The sequence below is a fragment of the Manihot esculenta genome, chromosome 15 (genome assembly GCF_001659605.2).
Source record: "Manihot esculenta cultivar AM560-2 chromosome 15, M.esculenta_v8, whole genome shotgun sequence".
NCBI lineage: Eukaryota > Viridiplantae > Streptophyta > Magnoliopsida > Malpighiales > Euphorbiaceae > Manihot > Manihot esculenta.
The window spans coordinates 24839119-24864710 of NC_035175.2; positions in this window are offsets into that span (position 1 = coordinate 24839119).

Below are 25592 nucleotides of genomic sequence, written 5' to 3' on the forward strand. Positions count from 1 at the left end.
AACATGTCCAACTACACTAGGGGCGATTAGGCCTCACCTAGTGTTCGCTTTCATAACATAGTGCCAGGGGCGACCTGGTCTTTCTATCTCATATCATACCATGGCATATCATATCATTTCATATCGTACTGAGGGCTAAAGGATCATTCAAGATTCATCCACATCAACAACATATATTATGCAATGCATCATATTCGTGAATACTAGTGCAATACAACCTATTACATATCATGGCATTTTATGATGCATGAACATGCTTAACATTTGATTTATTTAAAAACATAAGGTTTAGTTCCACTCACCTGTGACTAGCTCAGGGCCGACTCTGAAACGGCTAACACTGCTAAACACCTCGGTTCCTCGGGTCCGGTCCTACACAGGTGGACTCCAGTGAGGTGCTAAACATACTCTAAACAACTCATAAAAGACTACCCAAAAACCCCCTAAAACATCATAGAAGCATGCATAGAAAACACCCAAGAAAAGGCTGGACAGGGCACTTTCGGCGGCACTTTCGGCGGCCGAAAGTCCCAGACAGAGACGAAAGTCAGGCAAGTTCGGCGGCACCTTCGGCGGCCGAACCCTCACTCCAGAGACGAAAGTCAGGCACTTTCGGCGGCCGAACATTACCTTCGGCGGCCGAAAGTCTGCTTTCAAGCCAAAACTCAACTTTCGGGGGCAAGGTTAGGCGGCCAATCCCTGCATTCAAAGGCAGGTTCGGCGGCCGAAACCACCTTCGGTGGCCGAACCTGAGTTCTTCCCAGAAGGGCAGAACTCAGCTTCTTATGCATTGAAGCCTCCCAAACCTTCCAAACACCCCTAAAACACGCATTAACTATTCTACAACATGCAACCAAGCACATAGGGGTCTCAAACTATCCTAAACCCCAACAACCTTACATATATCATACAAAAACACACATTTACATAAAGGGGTAACATAAACCGAAAACCCCACATACTCTCTCCCAATCATGCATACTCTCTCCCATATGCTAAAGGGGCTTGAAAACTGGCCTAAACCTCAACACAAACATTACATGAACATACATTATCATACATTGGGCATAAAACCCACATAAACCCTAACATGCATATCTACCCATCAAAACCATCTTAAAACTTCATGAAACGTAAAGAAAAGCATAGATCCACACTTACCTCTTGAAGATCGAGGGTTTGTGAGAGCTCTAACTTGGAGATGTGGAGAATCCAAGCTCCAAAAGCTCCAAAAGCTCCAAGCTCCCAAAACTTAGATCTAAGCTTGAAAACTCTTCAAAACAACCATGGAACTCATAAAAATATGAAAGAGATGAAGAGAAAACACGAAAATGACCAAAGGAGGACATGAAAACACCTGAGCTCGAGAATGGGGAGAAATCTCGCCCATTTTCGGTCTGACGGGCTTTTATAGGTGGCCAGCCAAACCTCCTTCGGCGGCCTAACGTGCATGCGAAACACCCCCATGTTCGGCGGCCGAACTTGAGGTTCGGCGGCCGAACCTGGTTTGCTCAAACATAGCTTTCGGAGGCCAAAAGCGCTCCCAAAACCAACTCATGTTCGGCGGCCGAACTTCACTTTCGGCGGCCGAACCTGGCAAAACCCTCATTGGTCTTTTCTTTTCCAAAACTCAAATCTTTTTCATTTAAAACTATGAAATCAGTAAAAACATTTTAGAAAACACATTTTTCCCCTCTAGAAGCCTCTGGCATCATCAAAATTCCATATTCCAACAGAGATTCCGTCGGAAGGTAGGGATTCTGATGCCGGAATCTAGCCGGGTATTACAGGATATGACTATGGTTATGATATGTAATAGAATAGTAGTGGACATGATGTAATGTAAAGTTATGTAATGATGTAAAAGAGTGTATTGTAAAATAATTTTATGTAATATGTTCAGAGTTATAGTATTGTGCTTGGCCCGAGTTGCATAATCCCAATAGTGCCAGGGGCGTAGTGCAGGCCACATCTGGTCTTTCTCTTATACATAACATATCATAACATATCCAATCATGCCGGGGGCGTAGTGCAAGCCACTTCCGGTCTTTCTCTTACATAGTGCCAGGGGCGTAGTGCAGGCCACATCTGGTCTTTCCTCATCATATCATAACGTAGTGCGGCTAAAGGATCATCCAACATTCATTCACATCAACAACATATTATGCAATGCAACATATTCGTGATTTCTAACGCAAGCAACCTAAAATATCACATGGCATTCATGATGCATGAATATGCTCAAGATTTTCATTTATGTAAACGATAAGAGTTTATTCTACTCACCTCAACTAGCTCTGACAAAGACTGAAACAGCTGACTCACTGCTGAGGTCCTCGGTTCCTCGGGTCCGAACCTACACAGGTGGACTCAAATGAGGGACCAAACATACTAGAACATGACTCTAAAAACATCCCCCAAAACCCCCTTAAAACACCTCAAAACATCCATGGAAAGCATCCAAAGGAAGGCTGAACAGGGTACTTTCGGCGGCAGGTTCGGCGGCCGAAAGTCCCTCTAGAGCCGAAAGTCAGGCAGGTTCGGCAGCACCTTCGGCGGCCGAAACTCCCAGACAGAGACGAAACTCATGCATGTTCGGCGGCACTTTCGGCGGCCGAAACTGCCCTCCAGAGACGAAAGTCCTCTTTCGGGGGCAGGCTTCGGCAGCCGAAGGCTGCTTCCACAAGCGGGTTCGGCGGCCGAAAGTTCCTTCGGCGGCCGAACCTGAGTTTCTCCAAAGTGGCAGAAACTCAGCTCCAACATGCACAAACGCCTCCCAAACCTTTCAAACATGCATAAACCTATTCTACAACACTCCTAATCATACACAATCAAGCATACAAGTTCATAGGGGTCTCAAACTAGCCTAAACCCCAACTACAACACATCAAACATACCCACATTGCTCAAAAACACACATTAAACCCATAAACTCAAAACAACCTAAACATGCATTTCTACTTCATGAAACAACTTAAAACTTGTTTAAAACATATAGTGAGCTCAAGATCGGCCCTTACCTCTTGAAGATCGAGAGGAAAACGACCCTAGCTCGGAGAGGGGAGAGATTGAGTTTCTTGAACCTCAAAGCTCCAAAACTTGCTTTATGCTCAAAAACCTTCAAAACAAAGTTGTAAACTCATGAAAATCATGAAGAATGGAAGGAAGAAACTCGAGATCGGTGAGGGATGGCAGAGAGCTCACCCTGGCCGAAAATGGGGAGAAAAGCTCACCCGTTTCGGCTAAGGGACCCTTTTATAGGTGGCTGGCCAGGCCACATTCGGGGGCCGAACGTGCCTCCGCATGCATGCCATGTTCGGCGGCCGAACCTGGTTTCCCTCACTTATACTTTCGGGGGCCTAAGGCACACCCGAAACGCCTGCATGTACCGCGGAGCTAGCTTACCTTTCTTCCCGAACCGAATCACCCCTTTCATTGGAGACACCTTGAGCAATACCAAATCCCCCTCCTGAAACTCTACTTGTCTTCTGCGGATATCTGCATAACTCTTCTGTCTGCTTGCAGCAGTCTTGATTCTTTCTCTGATTATGGGTACCACCCTGCTGGTGATCTCTACTAGCTCAGGCCCTGCCAAGGCCTTTTCTCCAACCTCTTCCCAGCAAACAGGTGATCTGCACTTCCTCCCATACAAAACTTCATATGGAGCTATCCCGATGCTAGCATGATGGCTGTTATTGTAGGCAAACTCCACCAAAGGTAGATGCTGCCTCCAAGAACTGCCAAAGTCCAGCACACACATCCTGAGCATATCCTCTATTGTCTGGATGGTCCTTTCTGATTGTCCGTCCGTCTATGGATGGAAAGCAGTGCTAAAATCCAACCTGGTACCCATGGCATTCTGCAGACTCCGCCAAAATCTGGAGGTGAACTGGGGTCCTCTATCGGACACTATTGAAACAGGAACCCCATGCAGCCTGACGATCTCATCAACGTACACCTGCGCCAACTTGTCCACAGAACAGCCACTCTTGACAGGGATGAAGTGAGCAGATTTGGTGAGTCTGTCCACAATCACCCATATGGAGTCCAATCTGTTGGACGTCGCCGGTAACCCCACTACGAAGTCCATAGCTATATTCTCCCATTTCCACTCTGGAATAGGTAGCGGGTTAAGCATTCCAGCCGGCTTCTGATGTTCCAGCTTCACCCTCTGGCACACTTCGCAGGCTGACACAAACTATGCCACTTCTCTCTTCATAGCTGGCCACCAATAAACTTTCTTCAAATCTTGGTACATTTTGGTGGCTCCAGGGTGAACGCTGTATCTTGCATTATGAGCCTCTCTCATAATGTCTCCCTTTAGCCCTACGTCATCTGGTACACACAAACGACTCCCATAGCGGAGGATCCTCTTGTTGTCGAATCTGAACTCACTATCTTTGTTTGACTGAACAGTCCTGGCAATCTTCACTAACTCTGGGTCCTCATGCTGTTTCTGAGCCACCTGCTCCAGAAACACGGGTGCCAATCTCATCTGGGCAACTAAAGCACCTGTACCAGACAACTCCAACTGTAGACCTTCATCAATGAGTTTGTAAAACTCCTTCACCACTGGTCTCCTTTCCGCCGTGATGTGGGATAAACTGCCAGGTGATTTCCGGCTTAGGGCGTCTGCCACAACATTTGCCTTACCCGGATGATACTGAATCTTGCAATCATAATCACTCAGCAGTTCTACCCATCTTCTCTGTCTCAAGTTCAAATCTCTTTAACTCAGGATGTATTGTAGGCTTCTATGATCCGTGAAGGTCTCACATTTAACCCCATAGAGTTAGTGCCTCCACATCTTGAGTGCAAAGATTACTGCTGCCATTTCTAGGTCATGTGTGGGGTAATTCAACTCATGCTTCTTTAGCTACCTAGAAGCATAAGCAATTACCCTTTCATTATGCATTAGCACACAACCCAAACCCACTCGGGATGCATCACAGAACACTGTGAAGTCCTCATTGCTAGTTGGCAAAGCTAACACTGGTGCTGACGTTAATCTCTTCTTAAGCTCTTCAAAACCCTCTTCGCACTGGTCGGTCCACACAAACTTCTGATTCTTCCTAGTTAACCTGGTCAGAGGAGCTGCAATTTTTGAGAAGTCCTGAACGAATCTCCTGTAGTAACCTGCCAAACCCAAGAAACTTCTGATTTCTGACACTGAAGTGGGTCTAGGCCAGTTAGCCACAGCTTCTACCTTCTTGGGGTCCACCTCTATTCCATTTTCTGACACAACATGCCCCAAGAATGAGATGCTCTTCAGCCAGAACTCACACTTGGAGAACTTGGCATACAAGCCGTGTTCCCTCAAGGTCTGTAGAACCAACCTCAGATGATGGGCATGCTCCTCTGCATTCCTGGAATACACTAAGATATCATCTATGAAGACAATAACAAAGTGATCCAGGTACTGGCTAAACACTCTGTTCATGAGATCCATGAATGCTGCAGGGGCGTTGGTTAACCCGAACGGCATCACAAGGAACTCAAAATGCCCATATCTGGTTCTGAAAGCCGTCTTTGGCACATCTTCCTCTCTTATCCTTAGCTGATGGTACCCAGATCTCAGATCTATTTTGGAGAAACAACCCGCTCCAGATAGCTGGTTGAATAGATCATCGATCCTTGGCAAAGGGTACCTGTTCTTGGTAGTGACTTTGTTCAACTGCCTGTAGTCGATACAAAGTCTGAGGGATCCATCCTTCTTTCTCACAAATAAAACTGGAGCACCCCAGGGTGAGGTACTCGGTCAGATGAAGCCCTTGTCTACCAACTCCTGTAACTGCTCTTTCAACTTTTTCAATTCTGCTGGTGCCATCCTGTAGGGTGGGATAGAGATCGGTCGGGTTCCAGGCATCAGTTCTATCTCGAACTCTATCTCCCTAGCAGGTGGTAAACCTGGCAGCTCGTCTGGAAAGACGTCTAGAAACTCTCTAACCACTGGCACCGAGGCGGGTTCTCTCACCTGACTGCTAAGCTTTCTCACATGAGCCAAATACCCCTGACATCCCCTCCTAAGCAACCTACGAGCCTGAAGAGCTGATATCAGACCTCTAGGTGTACCCCTCCTGTCTCCTCTGAAGACTACCTCTGACCCATCCTGACCTCTGAACCTGACTACCTTGTCCCTGCAGTCCAAGGTAGCACCATGGGTAGATAACCAGTCCATCCCTAGAATGACATCAAAATCTGTCAAGTCTAGAACCACAAGGTCGGCGGACAAGCATCTTCCCTCAACAAATACAGGGTTGCACTGGCAGACTCACTCTGCCACTAATGGATCACACTTGGGTCCACTGACCCAGAGAGGACACTCTAACCCAGAGATCATCAACCCCAACCTCTCAACGGCTCTCGGTGCAATAAAAGAATGAGATGCACCATGGTCCATCAAGGCATACACATCTGAACAACCAATGACTAAGTTACCTGCCACCACGGTGTTAGATGCATCTGCCTCCTGCTGTGTCATTGTGAAGATCCGTGCTGGAGCTGATGGACCTTCACCTCTGAAACCCGCTGATGAAGAGGCTGACCCTCTCCTTCTACCTCTGCCACTGGCCTGAGTCGTGGCTAGAGCTGCTGGCTGCGCTACACTACCAGAAGCTGCCTGCTGGGACTATGCCATCGGAACTGCTCTTGGACATTCTCGAGACACATGCCCCTCCTGACCACATCTGTAACAGGTTGTCGTCCCAAACCGACATACTCCCTTGTGTGGCTTACCACACCTTGCACAAACTGCATTATCCGCACCAGAGCTTGAGCCACCTCCAAATCCCAGACTGGACTTAACCTTGTTCCAGAACTTGTTCTTCTTAGACTTCCTGGGGCCTCTGTCCCACTTTTTACTACCTGAAGCTGCTGCACTCATTGAAGAAGAGCCTGGGGTCTTAGAACCAGAAGGCTGTGCCACTGACTGCTTGACTTTCCCCTCGATGATAGCACTAGCCTCCATTCTCCTAGCCATATCCATTATGGCATGGAAGCTCTCCCTATCTGCAGACTGGATCAAGGAGGAATACCTGGAGTGAAGTTTCATGATATACCTCCTTGACTTCTTCTGGTCTGTGTCAAGAGTTTGCCCTGCAAACGGCAACAGCTCCAAGAATCTGTCGATGTACTCATCTACACTCATTTCCTCTGTCTGCCTTAACTGTTCAAACTCAATCATCTTCAATTCTCTTGAACTGTCAGGAAAATCCCATCCTGCAAATTCATTTGCAAACTCCTCCCATGATAGGCTGTCCAACCTCGGGCTCACATAGTTCTTAAACCACTCACGGGCCTTTTTGCATTTGAGTGTGAACCCAGCCATCTGAATGGCTCTACTGTCATCAGCTCCTATCTCATCTGTAATTGTTTTGACCCTCTCGAGGTACACAAATGGGTCATCACCGGTTTCAAACTGGGGAGCACCCAGCTTCATGTAGTCGGTCATCTTGACCTTGCTCCCACCAGATGAGCTAGGCTTAGGCATATAGGTTGCTGGAACTGTGGGTTCTGCTAATGGTGGAGAAGGTGCAACATTTTCTAAGGTAGGGTTAGCTGGATTTGGATAGTAGAGTGGGGGTGGATACATTGGGTACTGAGGGTATGGTGGGTAGTAGGGTGGGTATGGCATATGTGTGGGATAAGGGGTAAAGCTAGGGTAATCCAATGTACCTCCCATCGAATACCCGGGATTTTGTGAGAAGTGTGGGTAGTGGGGTGGCTGAGCAAATCCCGAGGCCTGAGTGCCTCCTTGGGACTCTCCCATTCCCTCTTCTGACATGCTAACTCCTAGACTGCCATCTCTCCTCTGCTCTACATCCATATCATCCCCCATGTCCTCTGACATTCCTCCCTGAACTGTTCCCCTCACTGATCTGCTTCTACCCAGATCCAGAGACCTTCTAGGGTCTCTTACTGCTCTTTCTCTGCTAGCCCTACTAGACATTGCCCTAGGCAATGTAGGAGGACGGGCGCTCATGCCCTCATCCTCAGGTGGCACTCCAGTCAATCGTGCAGATCGACGAGTTCCTCTCATCCTGTTTTCTGAAAAACAGCACAATTCACACAAACATCAGCATTAAATGGTTCATGTGTCAACACATGAACCCGCATCATATACATCACATAACAATCATAACATTAATGCACATGCATATTATCATGGCATTTCACATCATTATACAAGACAGGACTCCACATCCTATCTTAGTGGACATGATCTTTCCTATTGTGCTTGACCTTCTATAACATCTATGAGCCCGACACTCTAGGTCTGACCATATGAACCTAGGGCTCTGATACCACTCTGTAACGACCCGAAAACCGGACCGCTACCGGCGCTAGGATCCAGATCGGCTTAAGACCGCCGGGACCCGTAGCAAGCCTGACATATAACCTGTGAACCTGTCAAATCCCATACATGATCATACATACACAAAAACCTGTAAACTTTTTCTTTCCATAAATCAAGCTTAACCAGTGCATGCACACTAACATAACCATAAACCTCACACTGGAGCCCTCATCACATGCTCCAATGGGGTATCAATAACATACATTAAGCTTGATTACTCATCTCATCAATAATAATAGTGACCATGCATTAAAAGGGATAACCATACACATAGGGTCAAGCACAACCTCTAATCCTCAATATCATTATTACATATCATGACTACATAAGACATTACATTACAATTTTATCATGTCCACAACTTCTAACTATTACATGAAATCAGACTTTACTCTTGACGACCTTCTGGTCTACCCTGTACCTGCAAACCTGAGGGATAAGGGGAAAGGGGTGAGCTACAAGAGCCCAGTGAGCAGAATAATATAACATTCAATTTATTTTCCATGCTTTCATGAAATGCAACATATCACAAACAATTCATATCAAGGATGAACTTGTCACCAATAGCCCACTACTGAATCCAATAGTGCCAGGGGCGTAGTGCAGGCCACATCTGGTCTTTCTCTTATACATAACATATCATAACATATCCAATCATGCCGGGGGCGTAGTGCAGGCCACTTCCGGTCTTTCTCTTACATAGTGCCAGGGGCGTAGTGAAGGCCACATCTGGTCTTTCCTCATCATATCATAACGTAGTGCGGCTAAAGGATCATCCAACATTCATCCACATGAACAACATATTATGCAATGCAACATATTCGTGATTTCTAACGCAAGCAACCTAAAATATCACATGGCATTCATGATGCATGAATATGCTCAAGATTTTCATTTATTTAAAAGATAAGAGTTTATTCTACTCACCTCAACTACTTCTGACAAAGACTGAAACAGCTGACTCACTGCTGGGGTCCTCGGATCCTCGGGTCTGAACCTACACAGGTGGACTCAAATGAGGGACTAAACATACTAGAACATGACTCTAAAAACATCCCCCAAAACCCCCTTAAAACACCTCAAAACATCCATGGAAAGCATGCAAAGGAAGGCTGAACAGGGCACTTTCGGCGGCAGGTTCGGCGGCCGAAAGTCCCTCCAGAGCCGAAAGTCAGGCAGGTTCGGCGGCACTTTCGGCGGCCGAAACTCGCAGACAGAGACGAAACTCATGCATGTTCGGCGACACTTTCGGCGGCCGAAACTGCCCTCCAGAGATGAAAGTCCTCTTTCGGGGGCAGGCTTCGGCAGCCAAAGGCTGCTTCCACAAGCGGGTTCGGCGGCCGAAAGTTCCTTCGGCGGCCGAACCTGAGTTTCTCCAAAGTGGCAGAAACTCAGCTCCAACATGTACAAACGCCTCCCAAACCTTTCAAACATGCATAAACCTATTCTACAACACTCCCAATCATACACAATCAAGCATACAAGTTCATAGGGGTCTCAAACTAGCCTAAACCCCAACTACAACACATCAAACATACCCACATTGCTAAAAAACACACATTAAACCCATAAACTCAAAACAACCTAAACATGTATTTCTACTTCATGAAACAACTTAAAACTTGTTTAAAACATATAGTGAGCTCAAGATCGGCTCTTACCTCTTGAAGATCGAGAGGAAAACGACCCTAGCTCGGAGATGGGAGAGATTGAGTTTCTTGAACCTCAAAGCTCCAAAACTTGCTTTATGCTCAAAAACCTTCAAAACAAAGTTGTAAACTCATGAAAATCATGAAGAATGGAAGGAAGAAACTCGAGATCGGTGAGGGACGGCGGAGAGCTCACCCTGGCCGAAAATGGAGAGAAAAGCTCACCCGTTTCGGCTAAGGGACCCTTTTATAGGTGGCTGGCCAGGCCACATTCGGGGGCCGAACGTGCCTCCGCATGCATGCCATGTTCGGCGGCCGAACATAAGGTTCAGCGGCCGAACCTGGTTTCCCTCACTTATGCTTTCGGGGGCCTAAGGCACACTCGAAACGCCTGCATGTTCGGCGGCCGAACTTGAGGTTCGGCGGCTGAACCTGAGTTTTCCTCCAAGGTCATTTTCATGCAAAAACTCATTTTCTTTCTAGATTAAAAACATATAACACATTAAAACATTTTATGAAAACATGGTTTTACCCTCCTAGAGGCCTCCGACACCCGAGATTCCACCGGACGGTAGGAATTCTGATACTGGAGTCTAGCCGGGTATTACACTTCAGGTGCGGACAGGAGTGGCACATGGCACGTGAGTGTCCCACTGCGACCTTGGTGACACAGTCCCAGCAGAAAGCTTCAGGTAGAGTGGCTCAGCCAGGAGCCCCAGCCATGGCGCAGGGCAGAGGCAGAGGAAGAGGGATAGCTCCTTCGGCAGGTTTCCCTAGTGAAGGTCCATCAGCTCCAGCGCGGATCTTCACTATGACCCAGCAAGAGGCTAACACATTGAACTCGATGGGATCAGGTAATCTCACTCTGGTATGTTCTGATGTGTGTGTTTTATGAACCCTGATGTTTCTTTTTTCTTGTTGCTTCAAGAGCCGTAGATCGGTTGAGTTGATAGCTTATGGGTTGGAGTATCCTCTTTGGGTCGGTGGACCCAAGTGTGATCCATCAGTGGCAGAGTCAGTCTGCCGGTTTAGTTCAGAGTATGTTGTGAGTAGATGCCTTCCAGCTGGCCTAGCGGTTCTAGATTTGACTGTTTGACGTCATTCTAGGGTTGGATTGGTTCTTCTACTAGTGGTACTACCTAAGTCTGCAGAGACAAGGTAGTCAGGTTCAGAGGGCAGGATGGATCAGAGGTAGTCCTTAGAGGGGACAAAGTAGGGATACCTAGAGGTTTGTTATCAGTCCTATAGGCTCGTAAGTTGCTCAGGAGAGGTTGTCAGGGGTTTCTAGTTCATGTAAGAGAGTTTAGCAGTCGGGTCAGGGAGCCTGCCTCAGTGGCCGTTGTCAGAGAGTTTTTAGATGTTTTCCCCAGACGAGTTCCCAGGACTACCACCTGTCAGGGAGATAGAGTTCAAAATGGAAGTAATGCATGGAATTGGACCAACCTCTATCCCTCCCCACAGGATGGTATCAACAGAGTTAAAGGAGTTGTACGAGCAGTTGTAAAGGTTGGTAGACAAGGGTTTCATCCGATTGAGTACCTCGCCCTGCGATGCTCGAGTGTTGGTTATGAAAGTGAAGGATGGATCCCTAGGACTTTGTATCGACTACAAGTCGTTGAATAAAGTCACTACCCAGAACAAGTATTTGTTACCTTAGATCGATGATCCATTTTTAAACCAGCTAGCAGGAGCTGGTTGCCTTTCCAAAATAGATCTGAAGTCCAGGTACCATCAGTTAAGGTCAAAGAAGAAGATGTACAGAGAACAGTGTTTAGAACCAGATATGGACACTATGAGTTCCTAGGAATGTCGTTCGGGTTAATGAACGCCCCTACAGTATTCATGGATCTCATAAGCAGAGTTTTAGTCGGTTTCTGGAGCACTCCGTTATTGTCTTCATTGACGGTACCTCGGTGAGTTCCAGAAATACAGAAGAGTATGCCCATTATCTGAAATCAGGATTGCAGATCCTGAGAGAACATGGCTTGGATGCCCAGTTCTCCAAATGTGAGTTCTGGTCAAGGAGCATATCTTTCTTGGGTCATGGTATGTCGGAAGAAGAAAAGTGAGGTAGACCCGAGGAAGCTGAAGTTGTAGCTGACTAGCCCAGGCCCATTGTAGTGACAAAGATCAAGAGCTTTTTCGGGTTGGGCAGGTTACCTACTGGAGGTTCATCTAGAACTTCTTTAGAGTTGCCGCTCCTATGGCCAGATGGACCAAGAAGAACCAGAAGGGTGTGTGGTCTACTCAGTGTGAAGAGAGCTTTGAAGAACCGAAGGAAATGTTCATGTCCGCACCAGTGGTGGCTCTGTCCGCCAGTAATGAAGATGTCACAGTGTCATGTGATGCGTTCCAGGTGGAACTAGATTGTGTGTTCATGTAAAGTGGCAGGATGATTGCTTATGCTTCTAGGTATCTGAAGAAGCATGAGTTGAATCAACTTACACATGATCTAGAGATGGCGATGGTAATCTTTGCACTCAAGATGTGGAGGCGATACCTGTATAAGGTATGATGACAGATCCTTACAGATCGAAAGAGCTTGCAATACATCTTGAGTCAAGGGAGAAGAACCTGAAGTAGAGGTGTTGGGTAAAAACTGCGTAGTGGTTATGACTTCAAGGTTCAATATCCGGGTGAGGCAAATATTTTGATAGATGCCCTCAACCGGAAACCACTTGGCAGCTTACCCATCCCTTAGTGCAGTAAGAAGAAGGCCAGTAATTAGAAAATGAGAAGAATCAGAACTGCTGTGAGTCAGCAGGAGAGTTATGAAGTTGTCCGCAAGAGGCATGTAGAGTTTCAGAAGCGAGAAGAGTTTTGTCATAGTGCGCAGCGGAAGCATGTTGAGGTTCTCGAGAAAGTTGAGGTTTGCTGGAGGTGTCTCCTAAAGAGAGGGTGATTCATTATGGGCAAAAAGGTAAATTAGCTCTCAAATACATTGGACCCTTGAAATCCTGCAAAGGATTGGGAATGTATCCCACGAGTTAGATTTACCTACTTCAATGGAAGAGATCCATCCGTTTTTCCATGTTTCCACGGTATATGAGTTTGTGTCGGGTCCGAGTGAGGTTCGTGAAGGAACCAGAGGTGGAGATCGTAGAAGATCTCACCTATGATGAGCAGCTAAGTACGGACCGCAGACACACAAGTCGGAAAGTGTGGAAACAAGGAAAACCCGATGGAGAAAGTCCCTTAGAATCACCTTAAGATGAAAAGGTGCTCCTGGGAGACCGAGAGGTCATACTCCAGTGATACCGTGTTCCTGTATAGACTAGAGTTTATGTGTTGTTATGATTGTGCTTATGTTGTGAATATGCATGCGCCTGTTTGTTTGAACATTCGGGGACGAATGTTCTTAAAGGGGGAAAGAATGTAATACCCGGCTAGATTCCGGCATCGAAAATCCCTGCCTTCCGGCAGAATCTCCGTTGGAATTTGGAATTTTTATGATGCCAGAGTCTTCTAGAGGGGTAAAATATGGTTTCTAAAATGTTTTTACTGATTTCATGGTTTTAAATGAAAAAGAATTGAGTTTTGAAAAGAAAAGACCAAGGAGGCATTTTCCAGGTTCGGCCGCCGAAAGTGAAGTTCGGCCGCCGAACATGGGAAGGTTTCGGGAGTGCCTTTGGCCTCCGAAAGCCTTGTTTGAACGAACCAAGGTTCGGCCGCCGAACATGCATGAGTTTAGGGGGCACGTTAGGCTGCCGAAGGTGGTTCAGCAGGCCACCTATAAAGAGCCCTCAGATCGGAAATGGGCGAGTTTTCTCCCCATTCTCGAGCTCAGGTGAGTTTTGGTCCTCCTTTGGTCGTTTTCATGTTTTTCTCTACCCATCCTTCAAGTTTTCATGAGATCTACCCTGTTTTTGAAGTTTTGAAGCTTAAAAAGGAGTTTTGGGAGTTTGGAGGCTTTAGGAGCTTGGATCCTCCACACCTCCGAGTTAGGGATCACACCACCTCTCGATCTTCAAGAGGTAAGTGTAGATCCTTGCTTTCCTAGTGTTTTAATGAAGTTTTAAGTAAGTTTATTGATGTTTTGATGGTTGAGTATGGGTAGGTATGCATGCTAGGGTTTATGTGGGTTTTATGCCCAATGTATGTTTATGTGATGTCATGTTGAAGGTTTAAGCTAGTTTATGCATATGGGAGAGTGTATGCATGATTGGGAAAGAGCAAGTGAGATTGTGGGATGTTTTGATGGTTTTGGCCTATGTAGGTCATAGGCTATCTATGTATGCTTTGGATGTTGTTTTTGGAGTTTAATCTAGTTGTTAAGCTCCTTTATGCATAACTAAGGGTTTATGCTTGGTTTTGAAAAGTTTATTCATGTTTTAAGAGTTTGATGCTTGTTTTGGGGGGTTGGGAGGCTTGTATGCACAAGGGCTGAGTTCTGAAAGAACTCAGGTTCGGTCGCCGAAGGTGGTTTCGGCCGCCGAACCTGCCTATGGATGCATGGAGTGGCCGCCAAACTTTGCCCCCGAAAGTTGTGTTTCGGAGCTGGAGCAGACTTTCGGCCGCCGAAGGTGATGTTCGGCCGCTGAAAGTGCCTGACTTTCGTCTTTGGAGAAAGGGTTCGGCCCCCGAAAGTGCCCCCGAACCTGCATGACTTTCGTCTCTGGAAGGGACCTTCGGCCGCCGAAAGTGCCCTGTCCAGCCCTTTCATGAGTGTTCTATATGCATGTTTCTATGATGTTTTAAGGAAGTTGTTTATGAGTTGTTTAGAGTGTATTTGGCACCTCATTCGAGTCCACCTGTGTAGGATCGGACCCGAGGGACCGAGGAGGCCATCAGGGTTAGCAGTTGCAGAGTCAGTCCGGCGTCTGCCAGAGGTGAGTGGAACTGAACCTTATGTTTTAAAATAAATCAAATGTTAAGCATGTTCATGCATCATGATTACCATGTTATGTAGTAGGTTGTATTGCACTAGTATTCACGAATATGATGCATTGCATAATATGTTGTTGATGTGGATGAATCTTGAATGATCCTCTAGCCCTCAGTACGACATGATATGATATGATATGCCATGGTATGATATGAGATAGAAAGACCAGGTCGCCCCTGGCACTATGTTATGTGAGCGAACACTAGGTGAGGCCTAATCGCCTCTGGTGTAGTTGGACATGTTATGATATGAGTTAAGTAAGCGAATACTAGGTGTGGCCTCATCGCCCCTGGTATAGTTGGACATATTACGATACGTAGAGGGCTATTGGTGACAAATTCATCCTTGATGTGATATGTTTGTGATGTGATGCATTCCATAATAGCATACGTTAAAATGAACTGTTTTCTTTATGGTTTCTGCTCACTGGTCTTTCATCCTATCTTTTCTCTTATTTCGTCTTAGCCAAACAATATTGGTTGAAACTCCTGACGGAGTCTAAATAGTCCTTTATCAGGATATGTCTTTGATGTAATTGTGTTCACTCGTATAGATGACCTATTCCAATTTCTAATATGTTCATTATCTAAAAATCAACAAGATGGAGTGAGAAATGATGTTATTGGGAAAGCTCCAATAAGAGGGTTAATTCGTAGCAACAATGGAGCTTAGAGCAAGGTGTTTACTATTAATGCAGACAAATGCCTAATTTTGTATGCAGAACTTCGCAAGGGAAGGGGAGTTTGAAGATTTAAACCTTGCTTTGAATATTGGTAGCAGGCGTGTGCTTGTAGAATGTGATAACATGGTTGTAATGAAAATGTTCACTCGCAAATATGTTATCCCGCTGATGCTTTACAACATGGTTGAGGCGGTTCAATGATTACTTAGCAAGGAGTGGGAGTGTAATATTTCTAGGAAGGCGAATTATGTTATAGATTGGTTGGCTTCCTTTCTTACAACCTTTCCTTTGGATCTTTACGTTCTTTATCTTCGACCGCTGGACTTTGAGAGTTTATGCATGATATTCGTGGGGTTGCTCTCCCTCGTATACAATATTATATTTTAGAATTTATATAACAATATTTTAATAACAATTATGAAAGTGTTACTTTAATACTATAAAAGAAATAATTTAACATCAATTTAAAATTATACTAAAAAAATTTAATTTTTCACTGTAAATAATAAATCCTTTTAATAAATAATTTACTCAGGTGTGAGCATTCGGTTCAAATCGAAAAAATCGATCAAATCGAATTAATTTCAAAATTTGATTCGATTTTTTATTCGATTCGGTTCGGTTCGGTTTTTAATTTCAGAAATTTCGATTATTTCAGTTCGATTTGATTTTGATTAGAAAAAATCAAAAAAACAAATCGAACCGATTAGTAATAATAATATGTTATTTTCAATAATATAGAGAAATTAAATTATATTAAAATTAAATATTTTAATTAAATTTTAAAATATTAAAAATAAAATGTAAAAAATAAAAAAATTATTAAAAATCAAAACCGATCAAATCAAATCGAATCAAACCGAATCAAATCGGTTCAATTCGATTTGATTGCTGACCAAAATCTGTTCGATTCGATTTTCATAAATACTAAAATTTTGATTTACTCTCTTTGTTCTTCATCTATTTTCTAGCTATATATATATATATATATTTTTTTTTTTTAGCCTCTTCATTTTGACGGCCCTACCATCGTCAGAGCTCCTCAAAGAAGAGAGAGAGGGCATCAAGATAGATAATGAAGAAAATGAGAGATGAAAATAATTTCATTAGTGGATAGAAAAAAAGTAATTTCAATTTATTTTTAAAAAATTAATGACATGTAGAATTGATAAAGAGAAAAAAGAGAAAAAATTTCAACGAAAAGGGAAGAAAAAAAAACTTTTTCACATAATAAGTGTAATAATTTGAAAACCTGCTATAAAGATTACATGGGCTTTTATTTTGCTTAAATTAAAGTTGGAAGTTTTATATTATAAATTAAATTTTGATGTTTTGCTGTTATAAACCTTAAAAATTGAAGTAGAAATTATGTAAAAATAATTATTATAAAATTATTTCTATATTACAGATAAATATTATTTGGTTGAAAGACATTATAGTATTTCGGCTATTTACATGATAAATCTAAAATTTTTTTACTATTTTATAATTTAATTTAAAATTTTAAAAATTAATAAAATTATTTAAAATTAAACGTTGAATAGAAAATATTGTGTATTCTGATAGACATAAATTATATTATTACATTTATATGCCACATAAATAGATATTATTAATATAAAAATTTTAAAATTTTTATTTATTTTATAATTTAATTTAAAACTTTAAAATTTGAGATAATTCAACTTAAAATTTTTAAATTTATCATTTTTACAACTAAATTTTTAAAATTTTATTATTATATATATATTTTTAAATCTGTTTGGAGTAAGAAATGAAGGAAATTATTAGAAGATAACAAATAAAAGAGGGCTCACTTGCCAATAAAGCCCAACCACCATTTTTAATACAATTCAAACATCTTCATCAATTTATATTTATATCTTAAAATTTTAATTTAAATAATTAAATTCAATTTTTAAAATTTATAAGAGTCAAAATCAATTTTATCTAATTTTAAGATTACCACATATTATTCCACATAATTTTTTTATTATTTTTTAATTAGTTATATTTTTAATTTATTAAATAAAATAATCTAAAATTTTTATAAATTTTTACATTTATATCCTTACTTTTTTTACATGTTAAATAAAATAAATTATCCTTTGACAAATTCATGTTTATTTTCTAATTTTTTTAAAATATTTATACAATTATCATGATATTGAGATAAAATCAAGTTGGTCAACAATTTTCTTTATAAGTTTAGTTACAAGAGATGATTGAAGTAAAATTAATATAATAGCAATCAAAAAAGAAATAATGGATAAAAATTAATTTTTTAAAAAAAACAACTATTTACCTCTTCTTAATTAAATAAATAATTAAAAATATTTTAATTATAAAAATAATTCTCAACTAAATAAAAATTAAAAAAATAAATAAAAAGGAAAGAAACAAGTAAACTACTCTATAATACACTTTTTTTTAACTATCCCATTATTTTATTTAGGCTTATTGAAAGAAAAATTCAAATATTTTCACAAATTCACTCATATTGCTATATCTTTACGTCTTTCACAAAAAAGTTAAAGGTTTTTAATTTATTGTAATCAAATAAATAAAAATAAATTTAAAAAATTTAATATAATTTATAACATTGTATTTGAATTTTAGCAAAACTTGTAATTTAGTATTTATGTTGTTATTTTTAATATGCAATATATTGTATTTACAAGGCTAGTAAAATTAGAGAGTATAATAGATCCCATAAAACTAAAGAAGTCAAATCAAATTAGACCCAACCTAAAAAAATCAAATCAGAACAAAATCAAATTTAAAATTCCATCGATTGGAATCAACAAAAGGAGAATTGACAAAAGCAGAGCATTCACACCAATCTTATCGGCACCGACACAAATACAAAAGCAGAATTAACAGAAGCAGAGTAATCACACCAATCTCACCGGCACCGACACGAATACAAAACCATTGTTAGAAGCATGAAGATAAATCATTGATTGCAAATAGAAACTAAAACAACCTTGTAAAAAGATATAAACATGCAAAAAATATCAAAGAGACAAAACTAAGAATAACTCAAACAAGAGCAGGAAAGAGAGGAAAAACGAAGGACATTCACAACAAAATAAACTCATGCAGCAACGAAATACTATTTAAGAGGACGACACGGTAAAACTTTTGACTAGAGCGTTAGCCACCGGATATAGCGGTGCAGTCCCGAGTTACCGATGTCACGTAAGGACGACACGGTAAAACTTTTGACTGGAGCGTTAGTCATCGGATATAGCGGTGCAGTCCCGAGTTACCAATGTCACGCATGTAGGAAGATCCTTCCTGGAAGCTAATCAGAGAACTAACAACACTCTCTCAATGAAATACCAAAAACCTGCAAAATAAATAACAAACTACTAACATCAAAAGACACTATAACTTTTTGGTCGACAAGAAAAAATTAAGCAGACAGCGGTAATCAAAATAAAACAAAAAAGAATGAAAGTTCCCTTTCGCAAAAGAGGTTAGCAAAACATAGACGAGAATACCATCAAGGATCGAACAGAACAACAGTTCTCATCTATCGACAATCTTCCTAGAGCCTTCTACTTTCTCTCTATTCTTTTTTCTTACCTTGTCTCTTTCTAATATTTTTCTAAAAAAATATAATCATTAATTGTTATCGTATTCAACATCAAACAATTTAAACCCTTAATTTTTTTTATTATATGTACGAATTAGTGTATTATCCTCTTTTTCCTTCAAATTGCCATTATTTTTAATACAAATGAACAAAGTACCCAGTAAATATTCTTTATATTTATTCAATAGCGGATTTATATTATGGCTAGGGCCATGAGCACCTGAACTTTTATAAATTATGTAAATATATTTAGGTAATTTTTATTTAATTTTAAATAAATAAAAAAATTATTATTAAATTCATGAATATTTAAGAAATTTATTAGTTTATCTTTATTTAAAAATTATACATTAAAATATTTTTATATTTTATAAAATCAAATTCTTTGATCCTTTTATAAAAAAAAAAAATCAATTAACTTACCTTAAAGTTTTGTATCATTTAATCCATATAATTTTAACTATAAATATTATTTAGTACATATAAATTTAAATATATATACTATTTAATCTTTCTAACCCAGATAAAAAAGTGATTAATAATTATTTTAATAAACTATTAAATAATTTAATTTTATAAAATATGGAGACATCCTAAAAATAACTTGACAATAATTCTCTCATAAATAAAATCACACCATCAAATCCTATTTTTACCTCAACAACCCTAATTTTCTATTCTTTCTAATCCATAAAATTTACTTCTAAATTTCAACTTTCTAAGTACACTAATTTTTTTTTTCAAACTACTTATTTTCACTTATTATTTAATTTATTTTTTAATTTATTTTTATACTCACCTTTTATTATTATAAAGTGATAATTATTTTTATTTATTTATATTTATGCGATTGAAATTATATATTATATTATTTAAATTTATGAAAATAATTTTTAAATTTTTTAAAAAAGAATTTTATAAGTAATAGTTAAATTATTTAATGGGTTTCATAAACCATTTATATTGTTTTAAAAGAATAAAATTTAAAAACAGAGTTTAATAGATTATGAATTAATTTTTTTTAAAAAAAATTAAATATAGATAAAACTAAAGAGTAGTTATATAGATAATAGGTTAAATTATTTAAATTTTTTAAAAAAATTTCTTATATAAGCAAATTGATTTAACTCGTAACATTTTATTCATACGAATTTTCTTCTATTAATTTGACTCTCAATTTCAAAATTTTATTTTTAATATATATATACATAAAATTATTTTTAATATATATATACATAAAATTATTTTTAATATATATATGCATAAATTTTTTTGAAATGACTGAAATTAAAAGTTATTGCTAAAAAATAAAATTCCCCTCTTGATTCAATGTTTTGGATCACTACTGTATTTATTATTATATAATAATAAGTACAGTATTAAACATTTACTAATATTAAAAATTAATTCAAAATTATATTTAACATGTCAATCAATAAAAACGTTAAAATAATAAAATAATGACAAAATTAATTTTTTAATTATATATAAATTTATGAAAAAAATATATTTTTTTCCTTCAGAGCTCCAATCTTGTTATAATTTTTCAATCCAACTTTATTCTATATATTATGAAAAATTTCATGTCATCAATACATAAAGAAATTTAAATTGAGAAATTCATTTTATTTATAAATATATGCCTGATTTGTCACATATTCAATTCATGAAATACTAAAATAGTAGCATTACACTGAGAGATTATAAAATATATATTACTGTTAGTTTGTGAAAGAGCATCAGATAATATATATATTTTTTTGGCAAAAAAATCAGATAATATATTTAATAATAATATTACTATATTTATTGTATACCATATAAAATTTAAATTAAGTGATTATTTTATTAATAAATTAAACTTTAGTTAAAAATTTATTTATTTCATATTAAAAATATAATAAAAGGTATTTCAATTATTTTATTAAAGTTAAAAGGTAATTTGAATCGAAAATTAAATAGAGATGATAGAATGTATCCACAGCTTTAATCTGTTCATTCTCTTCAAAATAACCTTATATATAAAATTACACAAATTAGTAGAAGAAATTGATGAGTACCAGTAGGAATATGACATTTGAGAATAAAAGTAATATTAGTTCTATTAAATTCTTTTAATAAAAAAACTAATTTAATAGAAGCGACAAACAACAGCAAGAAGAGATGATCCCAAAACATACTAATTGCATTGATAAAATAGATATATAAAAAAAAAAGGCTATCAGGATTTAGAGATTTAGACCAAAGAAGGTATAAGATGAAACCTTATTCCCATCCTGAAGAGAGCCAACAATATATAAATGTTGGAAAAAAGATTGAATGAAACACTGAAGCTCATCATCCTATTCAATCCAAGTACCCGATGAAGACTGAAGGCGGGTAATCCCTATTAAAATGTCTACTTTGAATTTTAGATAAATAGAAAAACTGTGTGTTCTAATCTCCTTTCTTAAGTTATTGAATACGAGAACATTGCTATCAATATTGATGACCGCTGGATTTCTTTACTCCGGTCTAAGGCCAGGCCCATTAGGACAGCCCATAATCTGAAAGCTTTTAAGTCTCTTCCAAGAGCCACGTCCAGCCCGCTCAGCTTAAAGACCGAGTTTCAGTCAGATTCTTCAATCAGGCTGGCCTAGCTCTTTCAGCCCAATGAACAGATCCCCTCTGAGCCTAGTCTTAACCTTATCTTCCGGCCCAACTCGGAACCAGGAAGGAATTCAACCCATTTGTCCCTCCGCATGCGTGCCCGGGGAGAATCAGGGGCCGTTACGCATAGGGCAGAGATCTGATTTCCTCGTACGTCCGTATCAACGTGGCAGGGACAGGTGGCCCAGTGATAGCCAGTCTGTTATACGTCATTAGCAGACGGAGGAAACAGATAAAAGGGGAGATACTCCCCTCTAGGTCTAAGTTTTTTTCTCAAGCTTACAGAACCCTTGTAAAACCCTATTTTCTGGATTTCAGATCATCAATTGGCGCCGTCTGTGGGAACGAAGGAGATCTTCTCATCACCGGAAGTTCCACTCTTACAAAACCCACTGAGATCCACAATGGCTAACCACAACGAAAACAACGTCACTCCAAATGACCTGAGCTCTGCCCAAGAGGAGCATCAGTTCTCCTTTTCCAGTCCCACAACACCAAACAACCAAACACTAATCCCTTTCAACCCCTCGCTAAGTTTGGCAGGGAACGTGCCGGGAGCCGCTCTATCCAACCAGGACCTTCAAACCATGGCCCTCCAACTATAAAATACCGCTCACTGGTTAGGGCAGATGATGCAACAAAGGGGCCTTAACACCCCGGTGAATGTGTCGCCAATGATAGAAGAACCTAGAACCAATAAACCTCGCCAACCTACCCTCAATCCCCCTCAAACAACCAGTCGAGAAACAGGAGAGAGAAGCAGGAGAGCTGGTGGAGAAGTAGAGCCAGAAGCAAGGGTTCACGGAAGGAGGGCGAGGGAGTTGATCGAGAATGATGAAGTCGATAGTTATTCCGCCGGAACAACTGAAAGGATGGGGAGCGAGACATGGGAGGAGGAGTGCCGCCAGTAGAAGAAACCCAGGCAGGAAGCGGAGAGTGTAGACCAAAAGCTGCAAAAGATGAGAGAGCAGCTTTTGGCCGAGTTAAGGGCGAAGGACCCCAGCCAAACTCTTCTACCTACCTCTTCACCCTTCTCAAAGTGGGTGCAGCAGGAGACCGTCCCAAAGAAATTTATGATGCCACCCATGGCCGCATATGATGGAGCTGGGAACCCCCGGGAGCACGTCTTGAACTACAAGACCTTCATGGAGCTACAAACTTTGTCAGATGCCTTGATGTGCAAGGTATTTCCAACAACGCTCTCGGGGACAGCACGGGCGTGGTTTAATAACCTTGAGGCCGGGAGTATCAGCAGCTTTGGAGATCTGGCCACTCGCTTCATCAGCCGGTTTATCGCCGGGTGCCCGCAGATAGAAAGACGAGCTACCTGGAGACGATCAGGCAGAGGAGAGATGAATCGCTCAGGGAGTACGTCGCTCGCTTCAATACGGAGGCCCTGCAGATTCCCGAGCTCGATGAGGGAAGGGCGATGGAGGCCATGCAGAAGGGGACGACCTCTGTCGAGTTCTTTGGCTCATTGAGTAGGAAGCCTCCGACCTCACTGGCCGAGTTGATGAAGCGGGCTGAAAAATACATAAGGCAGGATGATGCCTTGGTGACAAGCAGGTTCGCTAGGGGAGCGACAGATAAGGGGAAAGCCCCAGAGGAAGGGAGGCCGGAGAGGCATGAGAAAAAGCATGGCAAGAGGCCGGAGCCTTACAGACAACTCTGGGAGCGAAGGGACCAAAGACCTCTCCCTCCTCGGGTCTCGGAACAGAAGCCACTCCCTCCGTGGGTTCCAGAGAAGCCGACCCCACTCAATGCCTCTAGAGCTGAAGTGCTCATGGCCGTCCAAGACAAGGAGTTCCTCCAATGGCCCAAGCCTATGAAAACGGAAGCAAACCAGCGAGATCCTGACAAATATTGTCAGTACCATCGTACGCATGGCCACGACACCAATAACTGCTTCCAATTGATCACAGAGATCGAGAGGCTGATAAAAAGAGGGCACCTCAAGAACTTCGTGAAGAAGCCGGAGGGACAAAGGCCTCAGCCCAATCCGGCAGCCCAAGTGCCAAGGAGAGCGGGAGCTGGACCAGTGAATGATGGGTCCAGTGGGACCAAGAATCATAAAAACTTGTAGGTCGAGAGTTCAGCCCACTTTTAAAAATAGAGCTCACAGGTACGGCTAGTCCAGCTCGGAAAGAGCTTACAGATAAGAATGACTTAGTGAAATAGATAAACTTATAAGTCAAAAGTTCAGTCAATTGATAGAATTTTAGTTCTGATGGGCTTGAAGGCAAAAAGGAAAAAACAAGCAAAGTAAATGAAAATGAAATTTCATTCAAAGAAAAAGAAGATTTACAGTCTAATCACCCACTCTACTGAAGGAAAAACTGCCCTCAAAGGACTTACATGCCTAGGTGAATTATCATCTACATTTACATCACTATCACCTACACTATTATCTTAGCTTTCAATTCAGGAGAATCCTTACAGTTCGGAAAATGAGCTTCACGAGTCTGTTGGATTCCCCCCTTTTTAGCTCGGCGGACTCCCTATACTCCCTTAGACGCTCCTTATACTCCAGCTGAACTCTGTCTCGTTATTATAGGAGAACTGAACAAGTTGATACCCATAAGCATCTCTCACTATTCCATCATATGCTGTGTGTATATCATGCATGAAAAACATAAGTCTTCAAGTTAAAGTCCCAGGAAGATCAGCATTGTCACTGAAAAAACTATCTCGACTGGTTACTGAATGAACAAAACATTCCACGGGATTCAAACTAGTTAAAAAAGAACCTTCAACGACAGCAGAGGGGATATAACACTTGGCAAATTCAGTTGCATTGTCACCCTTTTGCTTATTCAAAGCAGCACAAGAAAATTGGTGAGGCATTCTGAAGGGCAATGGAACAAGTGAATGTTGCAAACCTACACACATACTATGTTGGACTAATTTTAGCAGATTACCCTTGCTTCCTGATTTAAACATAGTCATTAATGCATTGTCCTTACTTGCATATTTGTAAGCTAAACTTTGAATATCACGAAACACATGTTTGAAAGCATCAACAGAAGCTCGATTGAGTGCAGCAAATCTCTGTTTCTCATAGCACAAGCGCTCTATATCAAAATCCTGACACGAATCCACCATGAGCTGCTTTATGTTACATGTGTGAACTGCATTTTGTATTCCACAATAAATCTCAGAAATCATGTTATTCCATGAGTTTGAGTCAGGAGCAGACATCAGGGGCACCACGGGAACCTTCTCCTTCTTCCCGAGAGGAAGAAAGGCAGGAGCCGGTCTTCTAGAAGCCCAAGACTTCTTTGGAATGAGAATCAGGACAGGCACTTCGGTGGGGACGGGACGCTTGTCCCCGACCTTCTCCGCTACACCTATCATCTACAAAACTGAGTTCCCTCTCCTCGGTAGCTGGGCTGACCTCAGAAAGGGCCCCATGAACATTCCCCACAGAGGCGATCTCAGTCCTGCTTGCAAGGACCCACATCTCAGCTATGAAGCCTCGAGCCTCTCTCCAGAAGCATCGCCAGAAGATGGGGCAGGCTTTGCCCCCGTCAACTCGGAGTCCTCGCTCGGCCTTGAAGTCTGAGGGGACCTGAGAGCTTGAACAGCTAGAGCGGCTGAGACCGACCTGCCGCTGCTTGGCGGCCTTGAAGATTCGGCACCTCGAGAGCTCGGCTTCGGAGCTCGGGCTGGAGCAGGGGGAGGAGGCCGGCCGGATGACCTGGACGATATGACTTCGGCCACTTGTTGGGTAACCCCCCCCCGGCCGATCGCCCTACTAGGAGGGCGTCCGA